This window comes from Mirounga angustirostris, unplaced genomic scaffold (genome assembly GCF_029215605.1).
Source record: "Mirounga angustirostris isolate CCGP_5_RB_7025 unplaced genomic scaffold, mMirAng1.0.hap1 SCAF_8, whole genome shotgun sequence".
Lineage (NCBI taxonomy): Eukaryota > Metazoa > Chordata > Mammalia > Carnivora > Phocidae > Mirounga > Mirounga angustirostris.
Window position 1 is genome coordinate 96606250 of NW_026991716.1, and position 22392 is coordinate 96628641.

General features: G+C 43.2%; 1 protein-coding gene across 9 annotated transcripts in view; it reads right to left on the reverse strand.

The window, feature by feature from the left end:
• FYN (FYN proto-oncogene, Src family tyrosine kinase) overlaps positions 1-22392 on the reverse strand; it is a 212018-nt gene that overhangs the window by 170337 nt on the left and 19289 nt on the right. For 6 of the 9 annotated variants that reach the window (XM_064598012.1, XM_064598008.1, XM_064598009.1 and 3 more), the window contains exon 2: positions 13428-13467. The exons of 2 other annotated variants lie outside the window; for them this stretch is intronic. The gene's annotated coding sequence lies outside the window, so the exon portion shown is untranslated. Of the gene's footprint in view, positions 1-2717; positions 2737-13427; positions 13468-22392 lie in introns of those variants that run through there. One more of the 9 variants, XM_064598010.1, reaches the window with a different exon arrangement.

Here is a 22392-nt window from a genome sequence, read left to right on the forward strand (position 1 = left end):
GTATCTTTTTCTTCATATCCCCAGCTCTCTCTACTCCACACTTTGATAGGGAGTGGTACTTCATCAGACCCTAATGATATCCTTTTCCTCTCCAGTGTTCAGCCAATCCTGCACTTTGCACTTCCCCTTCTCTTAAAAGCTAATACGTTTACTCATGGGAATGTCAAATGAAAGGTCCAAATATAACCACTTTAGAAAACAATCTGGTATTATCCAGTAAACCTGAAGATACACATACTCTAAGTCCCCCAATTTTCCTCTAGGCACCTGTCCTAAGAGTTTGTTTGCAGCAGGATGCACATACAAGAATGTTCACAGCAGCATTGTTTAAAATGGCACAAAAGGCAATGACCCAAATGTCCATTGAGAAGAGACTGGATAAATTGTGGTATGTTCACACAATACAAGACCATATAGCGGTGGAGATAAGTGAATTTCATGTATGTCATTTCATGCATCAACAGGGATGAATCTTAAGAAACGACTGACTGAAAAAAAGCAAATGGTACAAGAATACTATATAAACATATAGTATTTTTGTTTGCTCATGGCAAACAAAACTTAGTAATAGATTACATAAAAAAGCCATAGGGAAACATACTTCCACAGACAGGCCAGGAAACAAACACAAAATTATTCAGCAGTGGTACCAGGAGAGAGGAGGATGGCCAGGGAGGAACACATAAGGACTCCCAAAGTACTGGTGATATTCCAGTTCTTATGTTGCAGAATGGTACAGGGGGTTATATTTCTTACCCTCTTTTTCCCTCCACTCTCCTCTCTGTGTATGTATATATGTGTATAACTGACGCATACGCACACTTCTTTGTAGGAATATATATATATCCCTTTGTAGACATCCTCATACTCATCATCATTTTCCATGTCACTCTGAGCTCTGGACCTGTCTCCCTTAGCCCCTCCTTCCCAGCATTCTGACCCATGTGGAGCCCTCAGCTCAGACCTTTGTCTTAGACTTGAGTGCTTTCTCTGTCCAACTCCCTCCTCCAAACATGATGACCACTGAAGACCCGACATGACGTCCTTTATTCTCTATACAGACTCATGTGGAGCATTTACCCAGGCCACCACTGATGGGAAGGTAAACTTTGTGGTGAGGTCTCATTCAGAAGGTGGTACCCGCTGCACTGCAAGGGGACCTGAAATGCCACTCAGAGTGCAATGGCTGTTTGCTGAATTATACCAAGTTGCTGCAGGCAGCAACGTTAGCCTTGATCTCCCAACCTGACCCAACCACAGGGTGTCCTGTGCTCCTGAGAAGCTTGTCAAGTTTGCTCTATTGCATTACTGCTGCCTGGCCTGACTTCCCAAACCACCCTTTCTTTCTTCCTACAAAATAATCTTAATTCCACCCATCTCTCAGACACCCAGGCTCCAACCTTAACATAATTCTTCATCTTCTTTTTTTTTTAAGATTTTATTTATTTATTTGAGAGATAGCAAGAGAGAGCATGAGCAGGGAGGAGAGGGAGAAGCAGGCTCCCTGCTGAGCAAAGAGCTCGATGAGGGGCTTGATCCCAGGGCTCGGGGATCATGACCTGGGCTGAAGGCAGACACTTAACCAACTGGGCCACCCAGGTGCCTCAATTCTTCATCTTTTTACCTCTCTCTCTCTCTTTTTTTAGATTTTATTTATTTATCTGACAGAGAGAGAGAGAGCACAAACAGGGGAGTAGCAGAGGGACAGGGAGAAACAGACTCCCCGATGAGCAAGGAGCCCAATGTGGGGCTTGATCCCAGGACCCTGGGATCACGACCCCAGCTGAAGGCAGATGGTTAACCAACTGAGCCACCCAGGTGCCCCCTTTTTACCTCTTTTAAGGATAAACTCTGAGATTACTTTTCTGCTCTAACCTCAGTGAGGCTCCCTCAGGAGTCCCTGATTTTGGTACCACAGCCTTAATTTAGACAAAATAAGAATTCTTATTGAATTTGTTCTATTTCAGTAATGTTTAGTCTAAAAGCTTTTCTTATTTCCTACTCAAAAATTAAAATTGATAAAGAAATTATTTCAAAACAAAATGAATTTGGCAAAGTTTTTTCGTTGGGTTTTCTCTCCTATTTAGTAGACTACTTGTAGAAAAAATACATAAGCTGCAACCACTGTCCTAGAGATCTGAGTTTAGGGAATTTGATTTTCTTCAAAAATGTTTCATACCATCTGCATGTAACATAAGAAAAGCACAACACATCTCCATTTTTACTTTCATGGGCCAATTTTCATTTGATCATACACATTAAGTGAAGAATAAATATGAAAAAAGATCATGAAAAAAAGGAAAGGTTTATGCAAAGAGGTGGTAGGATACCGCAAAACAAACCCTACATGAGCACAATGCTGTTAAAGTCAGGGGGCTGAGCTAAATGCGCAACTCAACAGAGAATGCTGAATTCAACAAGAAACAGAGGAACTGAAAGGCAGGTCTGAACTACCAAGCCAGCAAAGGCAATTCCAAAGTGAGAGGTAATAACCTGACTTAGACCTGATTGTGGGAAAGAAAAACAAGAAAAAGGAGGACCTTTGGAGAAAAGCCTCAGAGTTGGCCAATTCCTTTAATTTGGGGGAAGAGAGCTCTCAACGATCATAGAACTGGGGCATACATAATGTAAGAGAAAACACAAAACTCCGTCATTCACCACACAAATTTGAGCAATGGATATTTATGGGTTAAAGCAGCAGGTGAAACTAAACTTACATGCAAACAAGCCTACAGCATGCAGCGATTTGGGCTCTTCCCCTAAGAAAAAAATACAAAACAATTTCTAAATTCCAACAGAGAGCAAATGCTTTTTATCACACTCTATGGTATTTACCCAAAGGATGTGAAAACTTATGTCTACACAAAAACCTCTACAGGGATGTTTATAATGGCTTTATTCACAATTGCCAAAATTTGGAAGCAGCCAAAATGTTCTTCAGGAGGTGAATGGATAAATAAAATGTGGTACATCCAGACAACGGAATATTATTCAGTGCTTAAAAAGAAATGAGCTATCAAGCTATGAAAACACATGGAGAAAACTTAAGTGTATATAACTAAGTGAAAGAAGCCAATCCGAAAAGGCTACATAGTGTATGATTCCAAATACATGACATCCTGTAGAAGACCAAACCATAGAGACAGTAAAAGAAAAAAATTTTTTTTTTTTTTTTTTTTTTTTACTGTCTCTATGGTTTGGTCTTCTACAGTATGTTAATTTTGCTATGAACTGCTCTAAAAAATAAAGTCTATTAAAAAAAAAACTTAAAAAAAAAAGAACTCAAACAAGTGCTTTTCCCCGCCCTGATACATCTTCCTCCACGGGCTCTGAAATTGTTTCTGAAGCTTTTCACTTTTTCCTTCAAAAAACATTACATGACATCTTGTTGGTGTATTTACTACCTAGAAAACATGGAAGCCTAATTATATTTTCCTCTAAGCCACTGTAAAAATAGAATAATAATAAAGTTACATGATTGGCTAGTAGCCAGTGTTTACATTAATAAATAGGACCGAATATGAGAAAATACAGTACATATTATGGTAACTGTCAACATTTTTTTGTTCTTCCAGTTCATGGGTTATACATGAAAAAAGCGCTCCTGACATTTTGCCAGTGAGGCCTCTCCCATTTTTAAAACTTCACTGTGGATCACTGTGAGGACTTCCAAACTTTGTGAGTAGGTTTTAGAAGTTATTTCATTTTTAATACCCACGGGCTGCTCAAACTTTTAACCCCATTATCAAATTTACTTTTTTGCAATAAGCATCACCTTGACACATGAGTCAAGCTCTCTGGTAAAGGAAAAAAGTTTTTCCCCTTATTTGATAACCGTGTAATAGGCAAAATGACAGTTACTTTGTTTTTTAAACTACTGCTTCCCATACCACCAGTTTAGGACTACTTTTCAGAATACTCTTCCAAAGATGAACAAAATCTCCCACCACACACATACACACACACACACACGTTCTGTTTGTTTTAAATTACTATGGCATTAAGTCTTGATGAAGAGCAACAGAAAAAATAACGTCATGGAAAGGAACCTCCCCTCCCAGGCCATTCTTCTAGCCCAAGTATGGATCTGCTCCCTGTCACACTTAGAAGTTATCTAATCCTTGGCCAGTACTGCCCAAAGAAAGAGTGGACAAGAAACAGAAGTTGCGAACTCCTATCTGGGATCCTCCTGTATCACTTCCCTAGCTCCTTGCACGTCTCCTCAGACACTCACCACCACTGCAATTTTTCATCTGACTCTCTGCTTCCCCCACAGCCAACATGACACAGCTCTTTGGCGGCATAGCAGGACCTCCTCACGCCCCTGAGGCCCACACACTCTTTCCACTACATCACGCTGCCTCGTGACTGACCCTGAAACCATCTCACTTGGTCCTGGCAGTCTTATTTGGAAGGACTATGCAAATGAATGAATTGCTGTTTTACCTCCTTCTTCTGTTAATGTAAATGATCCACACAGCATCTCACTTCCTTTCCTTCACTTTACACGCTGACTACATTTAGTATGGCACATTTCACAACTTAAGGAACACCCCTACATCTTCCAAGAAGCGGCCTTACGCACCCAACGGTGAGGTCGGCTCTTCACAGACCACGTGTAATCGGCAAAGTAGGAGGTCTTTAGTAATGGTGAACCCCAGAAACAAAGATTAGGACTCCACATCTGAATATGGGCTTCCAGTCTCACCTTAAAAATCACCCATGGCTAACACCCACAAGCGTGTTACAGGAAGTGGGGCTCAGGATCGAAACCCACGGACATCAGTAAGAACAACCGGGGGACCTCTACCCTCACAGAAGTGACTAACTCAAGCATGCTACCAGCTCTCCCTTCCTGGGGCACTGCCTCATCTCAGGGTATTTTCACAGGACAAGCAGAGTGGTACGTTATAGACACAGAGCGCCTGGATCTGTAGCTCAAAGCATAGCTGTGAGAGATGGGAAACCCTGGGCCAAGTGACAGTTCAGTCTGAAGGCCCCAGAGGTGATGAGCAACCATACCTAGGGGTGCAAACATCACAGAGGAACAACACTGACCTGGAGGGAGGTCCTTGCACAGTGGGACTTTGTAGGTTCATCCCTGGTAAGGTTTTCATCAAGATGTGCTTAGGGATATCACAAATAATTCACAACTGAGGGGATAGTCAATTAATTAGAGGAAAGAATAGAGATTTTAAAACATTTCAGCCGGCTGGAAGGACTTCCAGAACTGACCAAAAAAGAACCCAAAGAATTAACAAAAATAAAACCATGCTTTTAAAGGTAAAAAATCAATTGTGTATATATAGGAGGGGGTCATCACCTACCCTACACCCTCCAATCTGCTCAGCTGGGACAACTCAGCCCTGTTCACAAATTCTGCCGCGTGACCCTGACCCCAGGCTCTGAATGGGTGAGGCCCCAGGTCACTGATACATAGACACACATCAGTGTTGTGACTCTGACTTCAGACCAGGGGCTTCCTCTCACTCTCTGGACTCAAGCTCCTATCTTGGGCCCTCCCGTTTTGGCAGTTGACACTTACTCATCATTCAGGACTCATCTCTTTTCATCAGCTTCCTGTCTGAGTCTTGTTCCCCCCACATCAGTGCTCCTCCTATCTGCCCCTTGGCATGCTCAGCCAGACAATTCTGCTGCCAACATCTGTCCATCTAGACTGCCACCTACGGAGGACTTTCTCCAGTTCTAGGCTTCACCAATTTGCCCTAACTGCCTCTTGTTTACTGTCTGCTGCTGGTACCATCCCCATGAGCGTACCCCAGCTTGCGGATACATCTGTTCCCTGGATCCCTGTCTGGACTCTACTCTGGGTCCCAAGCTGATCGCATCCTGCTACTGACAGAAACCCGGCTCTTCTATCTGGCAGGGGCAAAGGAGATAGGTTTAAAGCAATTCATATTTTAAAGTCTTAAGGATTTGTACTGAACCCAAGTTCAATGCAAGCCAAAAGTGTGACAGGATGGCTAAATGGAGATGTGACCTTCGTTCCCCTAAGTGTAGCACATAATGATGCAGAAAACATGTGCATCTCACAAGACCTAACAATTCCAGGAGTAGAGTCCTTACCCTGTACTGGGCAAGCCATCTCAGAAGCACTGTTCATGTCTGAGTGCTGTGTTCTTAAAGAGACAATGACATCAAGGGAACGCATCCAGGGGGATGTAATCAGAATGGCAAAATTCCCGGTATCAGGTAAGGTAAGAATATTTGTAAGAACAGGGCGTTGGCCAAGGAAAGGGGGATTTGCAGGGATGGAGTTCTCAGGTACTAAAGAGCTGTCACATGAAGGATGACATGGAGACTTACATGACGAGAGACAACCTGGACACACACAGGGACGCAGAGGAAGAGGTGGGCTGAAACAGTGAGTGCTAGTCCCCATCTCTGCTCCTGACTCAGCTGACCCTGCATCTCTGGCCTCAGTTTCCCCCTAAGACTGGGAGACTACGATTTTGAAGGTCCCTCCCTGCTCTCAGAGCCCACGATTCCTCATCCTCACATTAACCCCAATCTAAGAAAGAAGATAGGCATGGCCTTGCCTGTTCTGTGGCCTGGGAGACCAGGTGGGTTCTTAGGTCTCCCAAGGGCCCCTTGTAGAAAAATCACTCACTGGAGTAATGTGTGAAACCAGTGGTCATAAGCTTTTGTTTCAGGAAATGAAAAATGTGGAAATTCACAAAAGAGAAGGTGTGGGAGGCAGAAAAATGTCCACCCCCTCCCCAAGATATTCACTTCCTAATCCCTGCAATCTCTGACTGTCACCTCATACAGAATGGAATGATAGGGTCTAATAAAATTAAGGATCTCGGGAGGAGGAGCTTATGCTGGATTATCTGGCGGGTTCTGAAAGCCATCACAGGCATCCTTACAAGATGGATGCACAGGAGATCTGACAGACACACACAGAGGAAAGAAGAGAATTTGAAGGCAAAGGCAGAGGCTGGGGTGATATGGCCACAAGTCAAAGGAAGGCCTGTAGCCACCAGGAGCTGAAAGGCAAGCAACAGGTTTCCCCCAATGCCTCTGAAGGGGATGCATTCCTGACATCCTGCTGTGGACTCTGACCTCCAAAACCGTGAGAGCAGAAATCTGTTGTTTTCAGCCGTCAAGTGTGTGGTCGCTTGCCATGGCAGCCACAGCAAACTAATACAAAGATTTTCTGCTTAAATTTTTGTGTAGCCCAAAAGCGGGCAGTAATAACCCTCGTTAGGGGAAAACCTTGAATTTTTATGTATTTTTAGGTCTCTTCCCCATACACACAGTAGCTCAGAACAAGTACAGCTCTGCTTTTAAAAGTGTTTCAGGGCAGTGACAGAAGTATCTTCTAAGCTATTCTTTACACATATTTTCCTAGTAATCTCTCCTTCACAGGTGATTTCAACAGACAATAAATCTAGGCAAGGCAGACGACCGAGTGATTTCAACCTCTCCCCAGCAGGCCTGGCTGCAGTGGAAGAAATTATGCAGCAACTCACGGCTACAGGAGAAAGCCTGCAGAGTAGGTGGGAGCTTGTCTTGATTCTCCATTGTGACGTGGGCTGCGTTTCTCCCCACTCTCTTCTGGCAGCATCCAGCTCTCTCCCTGTAGAATGATGAATGCTACCGAGAGGAGGACAATGAGATGATCCCGAGCCCAGGAGCAGGCCTCCCCAGACTCCCACTCCTGCAGAATGCCATTCTGGGAAGTCACTCTCACTCTGTCACCCCCAAGGGACCACCTGGTAGGACCAGGACAGGTTCAAAGAGATGGTTCCCCTTTAAGTTTCTAATTTCTCTTTGATAAAAACATCATTACAGTTTTTAAAGCCACAAATAAGGGTGAAAGTCTTAAATTCAGGGAAAAGAAAATGAAAGATGTGTATAAAATTATCAGTTAAATTGCATGAGGCTGATGATGGATCATTTGTCTTCTGCTCTTTTGAGCTTCAGTACAAGAGAACAATCCACTGTAGAGTGGAAACAGAGGGTACTCCCAGTCTGAGAGCTACTTTTGGATCTTGTCATTTCCTAGATGTAAGTCCTTGGGCAAACCATTTCACTTCTGTCGGGCTTCATTTCCCTCACATGTAAAACAGGGCTACTGAGTAAGATAGCCTGTGGCCTAGGACAGTGATTAGCCCACAGGCGTTTGTTAGTGTTCGAGGAACAAATGAATTATGTGTTCGGCATCCAAGATTAGACAATTCACCCCTAACTTTCCAACTCTTTCCTTGGATCAGCCTGGATCATAAATTTTGTTATCTGTAGCTCTTCCAATGGTCATCAATATCTGCCCGAGTTTATAATGTCTAGGAAGAGGGACCTTTATCTTAGAAATTTGAATTGGCAGAAGGGATGTTTTTTCTTCTCCAGTAGCACTTAGGTTTATAATGCAGAGATTTATATAAAAGAAAGTTGGTCAGTTATTATGGGTGATGTATAATAACTGTTTTTGGTGCAGGACTAAAACTGTTCGTTCTTCAAACTAAAGCAGAACTATATGCAAGTTCTTCCCTCCCAAACAATCCCCTCCCACTCAAACCATTTGTGGTCACCAGGAAAGCAGGCTGTAGGAAGCCCAGCCTTTACTCAGTGATAGGGAGGCTGGTCTTTCCCCATGTCCAATCTCCAAGAGAATGCGTCAATCTATGTGGAGGCTGGGGCAGGGCATGGAGAATGGGAGACAAGTGGGCATCCTATAAGCCCTGTGGCTGACAGCCCTAAGCATGTGGACGAGAGAAGGCCTAAGGAGCAGTCCCATCTGCACACCAGGGCTGCCTTCTCCATTCCCCACACCCACCTAGAGAGCCCTCCATTCCATTCAGGAAGCAATGGCTGCTACATTATGGGTGTTCTTCCCTCTTGCTTTTCACACCTCCTTATAGCAACCAGCATACACAGGGAAATGCTACACCCTGACGCTGCCCCTTGCCCCCATACACACACACATTCTCAGTGGAGACACATCCTCATGCCTTTGGACTCCCCATATAAGCCCTGCTGACCTTCTGACCCCTGGAAATCCTATTCTCCCTACTAAAGAAAAATCTTACATGAATTAATTTTTCCACCTCTCAACCAGCTATGTAGGAATCCCATATACATGGCTTTAAAGCTTGGTTCCAGATGCAATCTCAAATTTTGAACCAATTGTTTAGAACCACATTTTTTTTTTTAACAAAAACTATTAGCCCCACAATAAGAAACTAGGATATTGTTATCACTTCTCTTGGGACTTATTAAAACAAAAGAAATTGGGCGCCTGGGTGGCTCAGTTGGTTAAGCGACTGCCTTTGGCTCAGGTCATGATCCTGGAGTCCTGGGATCGAGTCCCACATCGGGCTCCCTGCTCAGCAGGGAGTCTGCTTCTCCCTCTGACCCTCCCCCCTCTCATGCTCTCTCTCTCTCATTCTCTCTTTCAAATAAATAAATAAAATCTTTAAAATAAAATAAAATAAAATAAAATCTTTAAAAAAAAAGAAATTGAAAAATGGAGCAACTTCTACGTACATTCTACATTTACGGATGAACACATTTTAAGGAATTCACTGGGAAAAAGGAAACATTCTAAAGCATTCTCTTTACTCTTCTTTCGAATGACAATTTTTATTTGGGGTGGCCTCTGTATCTATCAAACAGTAATATCTATGGCCATATTTGTGGCCTAAAGGCAGCTATCCAAACCCTGCAAACAGGATAGCAATACAGGGATTCTTGTTCTCACTGAAACTACAAAAATGATGGATCTCTTTCAAAGCAAGTGCCAAATACTTTCAATCATGCTAGACAAAGGCCATGCAGGATACATGAAAATCATTTAGGATACATGGAAATCAAACCTCTCTCCTTAGCCCTTTGAAAGTCATTATGACCAAAGTAGATGTTATTTTAAGCAAATCCATTTAAATCATGATTTAAATCACCAAATAGGATAACCCAATTTAATCAGTTTTATTTTTTAAAAAGTACATTTTTGTCCTTCTGACATAGCCTAATTACATATTCTTTAAAATTCAGTTGAGTATGGGTTTTACTTTTAGAAGATACACTGTATATATTTAAATCAGTGATTTACGTAAACCATACTCAGAAGTGTATCCCTTAATAATTCAAGAAGATTCTGTGAAAAAAACAAAACAAAGCAGTATTGCTATCTCCCTTGTGCTCTTACCGCTCCTCCCTCTTTTATCCTTAGACTTTCTTTGCAATAATCTATTCATTTGTCTGCTTGAAACTTTGTACTTTTGAAGAGGAAGTCAAGGAGTGATTGTCTTATCTCCATGTAATGCTATTAACTAGCATGGTTTCCACAGATAAAACCTATAGATGGAGAAGAAAACCATGATTTCTGGAGTATACAGAAAGATTTTTCACTTTGCCACCTACCAAAGTGGCTTTCATGGACTCTCATTACCCCCTAATTTGGTCATGTGCCAGTCACTCATGCCTATAGTCAACATTTTAAGAAGGCATTCTATAAGTCAGGCACTAGGCTTAGCACGTGTAAGGACTCAGATCTGACAAAGCTTACAGTTCAAGAGGGAACAGATACTAGATGGTTATTGAACAAATAACTATACAACAATGATAGCTTTGAAGAAGTGCATGGTGGCAGGGCAACCCCATCCAGATTGCAGGGAAGTGTCAAAGAAGACCTCTCTAGAAAGTAACACTGCCTTTTTATTACTCGTAATACTTTTTAGAAAGAGGTCACACAAATATACTGTCCCAAATATTGTATCAATTTCAAGGTAAGGTAGGGTATGAGAAAGAGAAGGCTCTAGACCAAGACAGAATTAGAATCCTTGCTATTACCGTAGTGCCTCAAGCAAGGGAAATGTTTCCCTCCCAAAATTGTTGTAATGGTCAAGTGTGACACACAGAAAGCACTCAGTATAAGCTCAATAAACTATAGATAATAATTAATTACAGGATTTAGTTGATTTATCTTTGAGCTTTCACATGTCGAGATAAGGCTAATTTTCCATTCATAGTTCTATCTTTACAAAAATGTTCGACTAAAAGAGAAAACTCAAAAATCCATTTAGAAAAAAACACACCATGACTTCTGTAATTTTTCTTCACTTGGGTTGGCCAGCAGGTATCATTTAATTATACAACGGAGGCACACCCTATTCTAGATTCTTCTTGGCAGATATATAAATACAGGTGAAAAGAACAATTTACACATCTGTGCTCAACAGCCTTCTATCAGCATTAGAAAAAATTTTGGAATTGGAGCTTTTGAATTAGAACTTTTAAAATAGTAAACTCCCCTAGGGTGGTTAAGTGTTTTCCAGGTCATTAACTATGTGACTGAGAGGGTGCAGCAGGCAGAGTCCTCTGCAGGCAGCTCAAATCCACGCAGCCCAAGAAGCATTTCCCACCACCCTTTTAGCTTCTCTTATTCTGAATTTCCCTCAGTACTTACAAATACCCAACCCACATGACAGGGTCAGTCACAGTATTCATTCCCTCATTAGATACTCATTGCAGCCAGTGTTGCACCTGAGGGTACGTACAACAGACAAGGCTGCGCCTGCAAGGACCTCCCAGCCTCTGGTGGGCCTTATTAAGCATCCTTCAGACTTGTGGCCAACAGCCCTTTGTCCTTTTTGGTACAAAGCCCAAGTCAGAAAATTAAGAAATATGTGCGGTTTATGTTTTTAAGTTAAAAAATGAAGAATTTTACTTGATCCTGGAAAATGGACCATGTTACTGATGAGAAAAATGAGGCTTGTACAGGAGAAAAGATTTGCCTGAGGTCTTAGAGCAAGTAAACAGCAGAGCTGAAGCAAGACTCTAATTCATTCCACTCAGGGCTTCACACCCCATTTACTGAGCCCTCTTGTCTGCCTGGCATTGGGTTGTACTGAGAACACAATTAACAGACCCGCCTCCTCCATAAACTGGACCTCCCCCTTTCATGGTTGTAGGATTCACCTCTCACAAGGCAGGGCAAGCCCTGCAACCTGGAACAGCTCCAGGCATTTCCTAACCCGTCTGGCTAGTCCGGCTATTCTGCACTACACCATCCCGAGGTGGCTCCTGGCACCCAAAGGCTCTTCTAGCCTGCTCTGGGGCCAGCCTGGCCCATGAGGGCTGCAGTGATGACCCCCCACCCCTCATAGGGAGTACCTTTGCCAGCCCCTGGCTTCCACACCCAAAACCTAAGCACACCGGGATTTCGATAAGGCTCCCCTCCAATGTAGCCCTGACTAGAGCCTGAGTCACCTTGGTTTGCATGAGCTGAAAAGGCCACGACTGAAAGTAGATCACAGGCCATTCTGCAGAAGCTAGGGGGCTGCATGGGACAAAGGTCAGGGGTTGCTCGTAATTGTTCTAGAAGGAGGTTTCAGACGAGATCGGGAGCATTCAGGGTGGGATGGCCGTAGACTAGAAGGAGGTTTCAGATAGTAACTTAAAGGTACACCAACCGCATAAGAATGGCTCTAGGTTCAGGGAGAAGAACCTGTCTTACACACAAATTCAAAATGGGAAATAACCCCAAGTCATTCTTAGATGATGAAGTGGAGCCCCTGATTGGCCAGGGAATGGAGGATTGTAACTCTGAACTGCTGAAAAATTACCCCCAAGGCAATGTGATTGGGGGAGACTGGGGCAGAAGAGGATCCCACGGTGGCGTGTGAGACTTACTTAAGGCCAATCTTTCATGGGAACCCAAGACACCTGGGAGACGAGCGAAGTACAAGCAGAGAAGACTCAGCAAACTTTACAGAAGCAATGAATATGTGGTTCCTTCACACATCCCCTCCATCAGGGAGCTTCTCTGGACAGTCCAGCCTCAGTCTGAGCTTCTAGAGCCCCTTCTGCACACTTCTATCACACTGTATAATCATTGCCTGTGACTTGTCGGCCAAATTCATTTTTGTCTCAACAGAGTCCAGCACGGTGCTTAACACGCAGTATGCCTCAAAAAAACGTTCAGTGAACGCAAGAATGATCTGTGACACAGTGACTACAATTCGAAGGTATAACTAGGGCAGAGGTAAGCAGTAATCATCTCAGAGTAGAGAAAAAACAAAAATGGATGGACTTCCTTGACCAGTCTGAAGACAGAGTGCTACCCACCCCTCAGCAGCCCCTGAAGGCTCATCAGCCACCGGACCGCTGTCCCATTCTATTTCTGGGGTAAGGAGACACATCGTATAGCTAAAAAATATGTTCCCATAATTATCAAAACCGAGTGTTACAACTAAGAGAAGGGGAAAATGGTAGATTCACCTAAGTGAGGGAAGACTTTCTATTCATGTACCAGCTCCCTCTCCAACTCAACCTCTCTCCTAGAAACCTACAGACTCAGAGTCACAATCCCAAATTCAAAGTGGACCAAGTCCTGGGTCCCAATGGGACACCCTTTCTAATTCACAAGGCATGTGCTCTCAGTGCAAAACTTGTCAACTTACTTTTTCCACGTCTAGATCAGCATCCTGCTTCTTCAAAAAACTGTAGAAGAAAAAAAATAGACATCAAAAAAGAACTGAACACTCTGCCTATAAACCTCCCACAAAGTACCACCAAAGAATTTCCATTTGCTGCAGAAAATCAACTTGCCCACAACTTTTTTCTCGTTCATACAATTGTTGCTAAGTCACAGTTGCCACAAACGCCTGCCTGCAACTGCAAAGACCTGGCCGACATGAGATTTTGAGTTTCTGGAGTCAGGAAAGATAAAGATGGAGGTCTTAAACACACACACACACACACACACACATCTTCTGAGTGCCTACAAATCATCCATAGTTGGGACACATTAAAAAAATGAGTCTTCCAAGGTCTTATTCAACTCTCCCCTTGGCTTAGATCTTCCCTTAGCCCCCAGCCCATGTGTGCCCCACTTCCTGTCTAACTGTGGGTGGGCTTTGCTGTCAAAACAGCCTTCTTGGGATGGCCCCTCTTTCCCATCAGCTGGAGTTCCCCTCTCCGGGAGGTGTGCCAACCCACCAGCCTGCACCAACTTGTCCACGGAACTCGAGCCCCAGGATTACCTTAGAACCTTGTGCCAACCCCCTGGCAGAGCGGAGTGCTGATTCTGTGGCACCCCTGCCCATTTCACATTAATCTTTAAAGTGCCAGGAGCAGGATGGCAGATTTCCAGTTTGCTCATGCACTCTGCCTACAACCTGCCAATATTATGGTACCTCATTTATTATTTGCAATTTTAGCTATTTGAACAAAGCTTCAGTTTTAATAAGATGTCTAAAGAGAATAAAAATGGCTGAATGGAATTATGTTGACAACGTTAGGGAAGAAAGTAAAAGGTCTGAGGAATGTGAATAAAAAAGCAGAAACCATTTTTCTTATCTTAGTAGAGACTCACACTTTTTTTCATTATGATTCTTAGCATCCTGGTCCATGGTTTAAAATACTGCCATCATAAATTACTATCCCCATCAAAACCATCCCCACACACACAAAAGAATTTTTGCACTGTTCGAAAGGGTGCATAATTAACAGTAACATCTTTGTTTTGTTTAATCAAAGATGACTCAGAATGAAGGAAAGAAGAAAATGACCATGGGGAAGAGAATTAGAAGCTCATATATTGTCTTCTGCAGATGGGTATTCAAATCATGAACTGACTGCAGACATGCACGAGAACCAGCATGAGGCTGGAGGGAGAGAACGTGCTAATGAGCATGCCACTCCAGCCAGTACCTTAGCAACCCACATCACCCCATCGCTTTCTGGCTTCTGACATGCTGTCCTGTCCTAACAGAGGAGATGCCACCAGGCCATATAGGCTTTTTCTTCTGGCTAACCCACTGGGGATGCAGACAATGCCAAGCTGGAAGAAATGCGAATCCCCATTGTCGAAAATTTTTAACTAGCCTCCCTAAAACCAGCAAAGAGAAATTTAGTACCATGAAAACTTTTCACCAGGGAGGGGCGCCTGCGTGGTACAGTTGGTTAAGCGACTGACTCTTGGTTTTGGCGCAGGTTATGATCTCAGGGTCATGAGTTCGAGCCCTACCTCAGGCTCCATACTCAGCGCAGAGTCTGCTTAAGTTTCTCTCTCTCCCTCTCCCTCTGCCCCTCCCTGCCTCTAAACTAACTAATTAAATCTAAAAAAAAAAAAAAAAGGTTTCACCAAAGGGAACATATATACAGTGGAAGTCTGACTTCCACTTGAACACTTTCATTCTGATTTCCAGAATGGAATTTTCTATTTGCAAGGTGAAAGTTCCCTTCATCTGCCACAGAAAGAGCACTTGGAGAATCACTACCCTTTTCCAAAGCAGTAAGGAAACTCAACCTCTCTCATACAGATAACACAAGTGCAACTGCATGGGATGCCCAGTTCAACAACAGGCTCTTGAAGAATGAGCCTTAGCTCCACAGCACTTTAGCAACTGGTAGCAAAAGGAAAACTGAAAAGCTGTTGGAGCTGCTGGCTCACTACTGCAAAAGGAATATTACCCATCCATACATATATGCAGCTTCATCCAATTTCTTTTTCAGGCTTACAAAACAGATGGAGTTAATTAACAAAGACAATACATATATGCATCATCCTGCAGCCATAAACCAGAAGGATGCCACAGCTTTAGCTTCAAAGACTCCCAGCAAGCACAGCCCGAGATATTTTTAGGCATCAGCTCCATTGTTTCAAAGAGGATATGGTTTGGTGAAATAAAATTGCCAAGAAGTAAAATTCACAGGACAGCCCTGTCTAGTGTGAAGAGTGGCATTTGTTTTTAAAACCAGGTATATCTGTCTTAACTAAAGGGTGTGTTTCTGAAAAGTTGAGAATAAATAAATGTCATCAAATGTTTAAGTGAAACAGAAGTACCTTTTATTTGGGACGCCTGGGTGGCACAGTTGGTTGAACGTCCAACTCTTGGTTTTGCCTTGGGTTGTGATCTCAGGGTCATGAGACTTCTTTCAGCCCTGTCCCCCCGCCCCTCCCCCGCCCCGTACCTCCTCCTCGTGTGCAAGTGCGTGCACATGCTCTCTCTCAAATAAGTAAATCTTAAAAAAAAAAAAAAAGAAGTACCTTTTATTTGTCTTACATTTAAAAAATCATTCTTTAAAAACTGACCAATTATCCCATTTAATTTTTATTCTAAATCTAAATTTTTGGAATCTTCAAGTTTTAAGTTTCTAAGGCTTAAGGCAAGATAGACAGACCTCTCCTTCCCCATGTGTGTGTTTTTGTACAGATACAGATATGCATATGTAGATACTTTCAATAGTTGACTCTGTATTCAATTGTGGGCTTGTGGGCATTAGGGCATTTTCCATGCTTTTATTCTTCCTGCTGAAGTAGTGCTAATGTTTTGTTTGAGAAACATGACTGAAGTGACCCAGATTCCCCAGTGGAAAAGGCTGATCCATGAATGTTGCAAATGTGTGACTGCCTGCAGGAATGGAAGCCAGAGGATAAGGCCCTGGCCCCAAATGAGCTATCCCAACTATTTAGATCAGATCAAATCCTCTATCTTTGGGAGAATACACAGAGCTCTTTGTTTTTAAAGAAACCTCTAAAACTAAAACTAAGAAGCCTTCGAAGCCTTCAACTGCGAGTTCTCTCTTGATGCAGCCATCCCCGTAGCCCCCGTGCGCTCCTAGTTCCAACCGCCTAGGGGACATCTCCCACGGCACCCACCACAGGCACCTTACCACAGGGCAGAGGAATAAACAGACACAGTCAACGGGGCGTCAGCCACATGTTCAGAGAATGGCAAGAGGCTTGGCAGGACTACAGGGCAGAGAGGGAGCTAAGAGGACGGTGGTAGGCTGGGGGGAGAAAGGTGGGAAACTGAGGCAGAGGCCAGCTAAGGAGTCAGTCAGTTAGAGGCACACTCGTGTGGTTACCAGTGTCTTTTCTACTCGCCTCTATCACGGGAAGGGGCAGAAAAACAGATATAGCCCCCAGCAGATTCGTGGCACCGGACGAAGCATCGTCACTCCAATCTCACCACCCTGCTGGGTCAGGATAGTTTTCTCCTAATTCGCTGTCGCTGCCGGGGCCCAGGACAAAATCACCTTTTCACTCCTGTTTTCCTTTGGTCCCACTTCTGTGCAGAACCAGACTTCCTCTCCTTGGTGTTCTCACAGCACTTCCCGCAGGACCTGTTTTATGGTCTCCCGGGCTCGGACGCCAGCTCGTGTAGGGCTGGGGCCGTGCTGAGCACAACAGGGGCTTGTGTCAGCTCTGCTGATGGAGGGGTGAAGGGGCACGAGGGGCGGTGACAGAGTGACTAATGAAGAACTGACCGACAGGGATGAAGGAAACGAAGCTGCGCTGACTCAAGCTGCGAGTACGGTGGGGGGTGTGCTGGGGAGGGAGGAGACAAATCCAGGGTGTGCCCACGTACCACACACAGCTTATAGATCACCAGAAGATGACCTTTCTTTCCATTTAGTCCTGTGTCTTTAGCTATAAGTAAGTGACAAAGATCCAATCTGGAGATTCTGCTGTTATTTTTTAACATTAGCCAGTGTTTCCTTTTTACTTAAGAATGTGACTGAGAAACTGAGGTTCAATACATGAGAGTCATAATCACAACTCCCATGTGAAGAAAGAGATGTAAGGGATATGACAAATCCAAGATTTAAATCCTGGTTCTCGTTTTTGTTTGATTATTTTAAGAAAAGGAAGATTGAGAGAGAAATGAAATATACTTTTCTCTTGCCACAGAATCTTCTCTATTTCCAATTCAACCCTTTTTACTTCTTGAAAAAGATTTAAAATATTCATCAACCTGCCAAAAAACATCTGCATGTTACTAGACATGTCTATTCACATCTGAATGGCGGCTTTCTGCTCCAACGATCATAGCTCTATTCAATCAAAACTAAAGTGTGAACCTCAGAACTGTACATGGTGTGATGTCAGTGGCGACGAGGATAAAATGGCCATTGGACAGCAACTTCCATATCAAGTGTGTCAACAGGGGCACTGTTCCTTCAGTTATTAACTTAGGATCCAAGGCACAAAAAAGACCAGGCAGGGCCAGACTCTGCCACAATTCCAAAGAAAGCTGAGACACATACAGAGCATACACAGAAGCTCCTCAATGTTCCCTGGTGAAGGGGCAGCCCCTGGCTCCCTGCCTGAAGCCTGGGAACAGGCCCACTCTCTCAGTGGGCTTCCTGAGGCCTCCACAGCTGCACAAAGACACGCGGCACAGTGTTTGGGACCATCCACGCTCAAGGTCACCACAGTCTCCTGTGTGCCTAACAACGGGGGCAGGCCCGAGAGACAGGAGCCAGCTCAGACAAGGCCCTTTGTTGTGGAGTATTCCTCATTGTCTGGTTTCCCCATAAAAAAATTTATTTTCCTTTAGCCATTCACTCTGGCCCCAGACTAGCTCATTCTCCTGTGTCCTCCTCCACACACGAACCTTCTAACAAGGTTCAAGATGGCAGCAATCACAACCTCTTCTCCCATCTTACCCATTCCCCCCAACCAGCCCCCTGCCAGAGGTGCAGAGACAGGTCCATGTTCACAACGGTGAAGGGCACAGGGCCTTGGTAACAAGTCGAGACTCCTGAAGGAGTTTGAAGGAAAGGGTCTAGTCTGGGATAGGACCACAAAGGTTGTTGGGGATTGCCTTTGAGGATTCTAGGTTGGGAAGACATGAGGGGGCTCTGCCAATGTCCTACATCCTATGTCTTATATCTCCTTCTTATTTCTTCTATCTAAACATTTATTTACTTCATTGAAAAGGTAATCTATGTTCACTGAAAATCTGGAACCCCTGTTATGATGCTGGAGCTTTCCCCTTCTGACCAGTTTTTCTATGCTTATGTAACTGTTAACTTCTAGTACAGCACCTCCATCTTGCATGTCACAACTGACAGCTCATACAACTTACCTCTGATAGAGGCAAATGGGGAGATACCCCAATATGAATAATGGGGTCTATTTCGAGTAGCAAGGTGCATCACCTAATGCTGCCTCTTACCACTGACCTATGAATTAGTCTCTAAAACACAGAATTTTGGTCCACAGCGAGGGAGGAAGCAGGTGGACCCCGTTCTATCCCTAGTTCTGCTATTTATTTGTTCTGCGACTGGGTGAGGGAAGGGGTGCAGGAGGGGTCACATACTACATAGCCCACAGGGCCAGGCAGGTAACACAAGTGAATGAAGCAGGTGAGGTGGGGCTGGAGGGAGCTCTTCCCATCCCAGGAGGACAGCTGTATCACTGCTGAGGCAGGCTGCCATCATGGGTCTTCTTTTCAAAAGAAATGGAAAATCTCAGTTTTTATACAAAACTGCCCGATTCTAAAATGTTAGTTTAATTTTTTAAAAATGCATCATGTGGGCCTAATAAAATATAATTATCGAGGGTATAATCCAGCCCATGGACTGGTTGGCTATCTTTTTGAGTCATAAAATCTAGCCCTTGGTTTCTTTTAATATTAAATAGGAAATTGGCTGCTATCTGCCCCTTGGGGTTATTTAAGAGCACAGAGGGGGTTTTTATTATCATGTAACAAAATAATCCAAGCACATTCATATGCACAAAGCAGAGTAACATGATCCCTTGCATTTATATAAATGTATTAACTATGAGGCTTCATGTTTTTTAGAATTATTTGAAATATATAATTACACGTTAGCTTCTAAATAAACAAAAGAGGTAACTGTAATAGCCTTAGAGGATGAAGGGGTGACCAACTGGATCAAGTGGTGGGGTGGAAGCCTGAGTGGAAAGGTGTAGAGACAAACCCTGTGCAGAGGCAGGTGGTGTAGACAACCCTCTCAAGAAGCCCTGTGATAAAGGGCAGCAGAGCCATGAGGTGGTTGCTACACGAGAACACGAAGTGAAGATAATGTGTCTTAGAGATGGATGAAATCACAAATGTCTGTATGGTGATGGATTGAGCATCATGTTAAAGTAAACAAAAAAAAAAAAACCCAAGTACCTAGTAAAGGAATTATGTCAGCAAAATATTAGACAGTACTGGGTGCAGTAAAAATTTTATTAGTAAGAGTTAAGAAGCCAAGATCTAGTTATACAGGTTTTCCCAAACAAGAAGTCAGAAAAAAAAATTCTTTACTACAACACACATTGCCCCACATTTTACACTGTGCCATTTCTGTATTTGTCCTTTTTAGCCTACTTCTAGCAGTCTCTCTTTGCTAAAATACATTAGTTGCCATGGAAACGATGTCATAGTGTGTAAAACCATACTGTCCTTGGAAAGGCATTCATGATAAAAACTGAACAGTAGCATGTTTTAAAAAGAGATCCAATAGAGAGCAGTTGTGTAAGAACACCACAAGATCTCAAAATCGTGACTTCAAAGTATTCTACCACCACCATCATATGTCCCAATTCCCCCAACCAGAGAGGCACCTTTCCTCCTCTCATACACCAGGAGTACTTGAAACAAAATCTCTGATCTAATGTTGGCGAAAACAATAGACTCCCTGTAACGCACACTTACCTGTCTGGGTGGGGTAGGGCTGGGAGACTGCAGAATCAGAATGGTTTGTAGGCATCATAACACCTCTGCTAATGGGAAGGATTTAGTCCTATGATACCTTCTGCTGTCCAACTTTGTTATGACAGAGAGAAATAATATTTAGGACATAGAGATTTAGACTTGCTTTCCTTACTGCCACAGATTAGCAAGACACTCCCACATTTTTCCTTTCATTAACTCAAAGTAGACCATATTTATCCCTCTGAGGTAAGATATTAAGCAGCTCTCATGTGCTATGTTGGCAAAGAAAACAGACAAGGTATGGGTCCCCTGGCAGCTTACAATCTGGTGGGGCCAGGTGGGTGAGGATGGGAGCATGAAAGGCCTCCTGGGCTTTGGTGAAGAGCTGGATTTTATTCTAACTGCAATAGGAAGACAACTGAGTGATGCGACCCAACAATGTGATCTCCCATAGATTTTTAAAAGCTCACTCAGCTGTTGTGGGAAGTGGAACTGGAAGTCAACAGTAGAGGAGCATAGAGCAGTAATGTTATCAGAATAGTCCCAACCAGAGAGGAGAGTGCAAAGTAGATGGAGAAACAGGCTCTCTAACTAGGGTGACTTTACACCTTGGCTCCTCTGGGAAAGTGTTAGATTATACCTATTGTCCTAGGAGCGATTAAACATCTGTCCAGACATTTCATTTTTAAACCAAGTATTATTAATAGTTGCATCAAAATGTACCAAGATTGAATTTGGTAAACTCCACTTTGCCTTTCCAACTTCTGCCATAGTCTTGCCTGCCAATGGTGAAATGACCCCATGGTGAAGAGAGTTTTCACCCTAATGTGATTAAGTCTGAAAGGTGACCAGTAACAATCCTGTCCTTTTCCAATCTTGACTTAAGTAAACACCTCCCTTTCAAGGAAAACATGCAGGATGCCTATAAAATAAAGAACACTTGGCTATGAGCATCTATGGGCAGCTAACTCCTCCCAGTCTCAGTGGGTGGGGTCCCTGCCAGACACTGGATGCAATGCCTGGTTGTGGCGTGGCCAGAGTTGCACAAGACACCTGTCAGAAGGGTCAATGGGAAACAGAAAATTACAGGTTAGGTGTACATGAAATACTATCGGGAAATGACCCTTCGCAAGAATGGTCTAAATGCTTGCATTACAGTGTTTTTGTCATTTATTGATGGCTATCTATTTCACTTTGCAGTATTCCTTTCAGCAGTAATGAGATAAAAAGGAAAAAAAAGCCTGCAAATTTAGGGAAAAGTTAAGCACTAAGTTTCTATTTTTCAAGAAAGTTGATGATGAACTGTCAACTCACACAAAATGTTTGTTGAGATTTGCTGTCCACCACGGGAGCCATAGTGATATCATTCACTACATGAACCACAGCCACAGATCTGCAGAAGCACAAACGGGCACCTACTTCAAATGCGAACCACTACAGTAACAAGGCTGTGCCCGAGGACAGTTTAACACGTACAGCTACGGAAGATTCGTGAACATAGCACTCTAGGAAGCATGATCTTTCTTTTAGGCCACAAGATTGCTCTTCTAGCTTGATTCTGCTTATTTCTGAGTTCAGGTTTTCTGGGCATATATGAAAAGTAAAGTGATAGCTTTTAATGTGTTAGCTTCATTAGCAGAAGAAAAAGATTTAACAGTTAAATGATCCCAGTTTTATATTAGTGTTATCAGGTGTTTTAAGCAGAAAAACCAATTAATTCCAATAGTGGTTTGATTTTTTTTTCCTCATCTATTTCCTGGGACCAAATAAAGCTTATGAAGTTCATTCTGTCAGTAGTGAAACATCTGTTATTGTGCATGCTATTGTAAACTGTAAAAAGTTTAACATGAGAGATGAAATTATTTTTGTAGTGAAATATAAATACAAATTTTATGACGCTAAAAACAACTATCCTTACTAAGTCAAGAAACCGATGGAACAGAGGAAGTCACTTGGAATTGTGGAT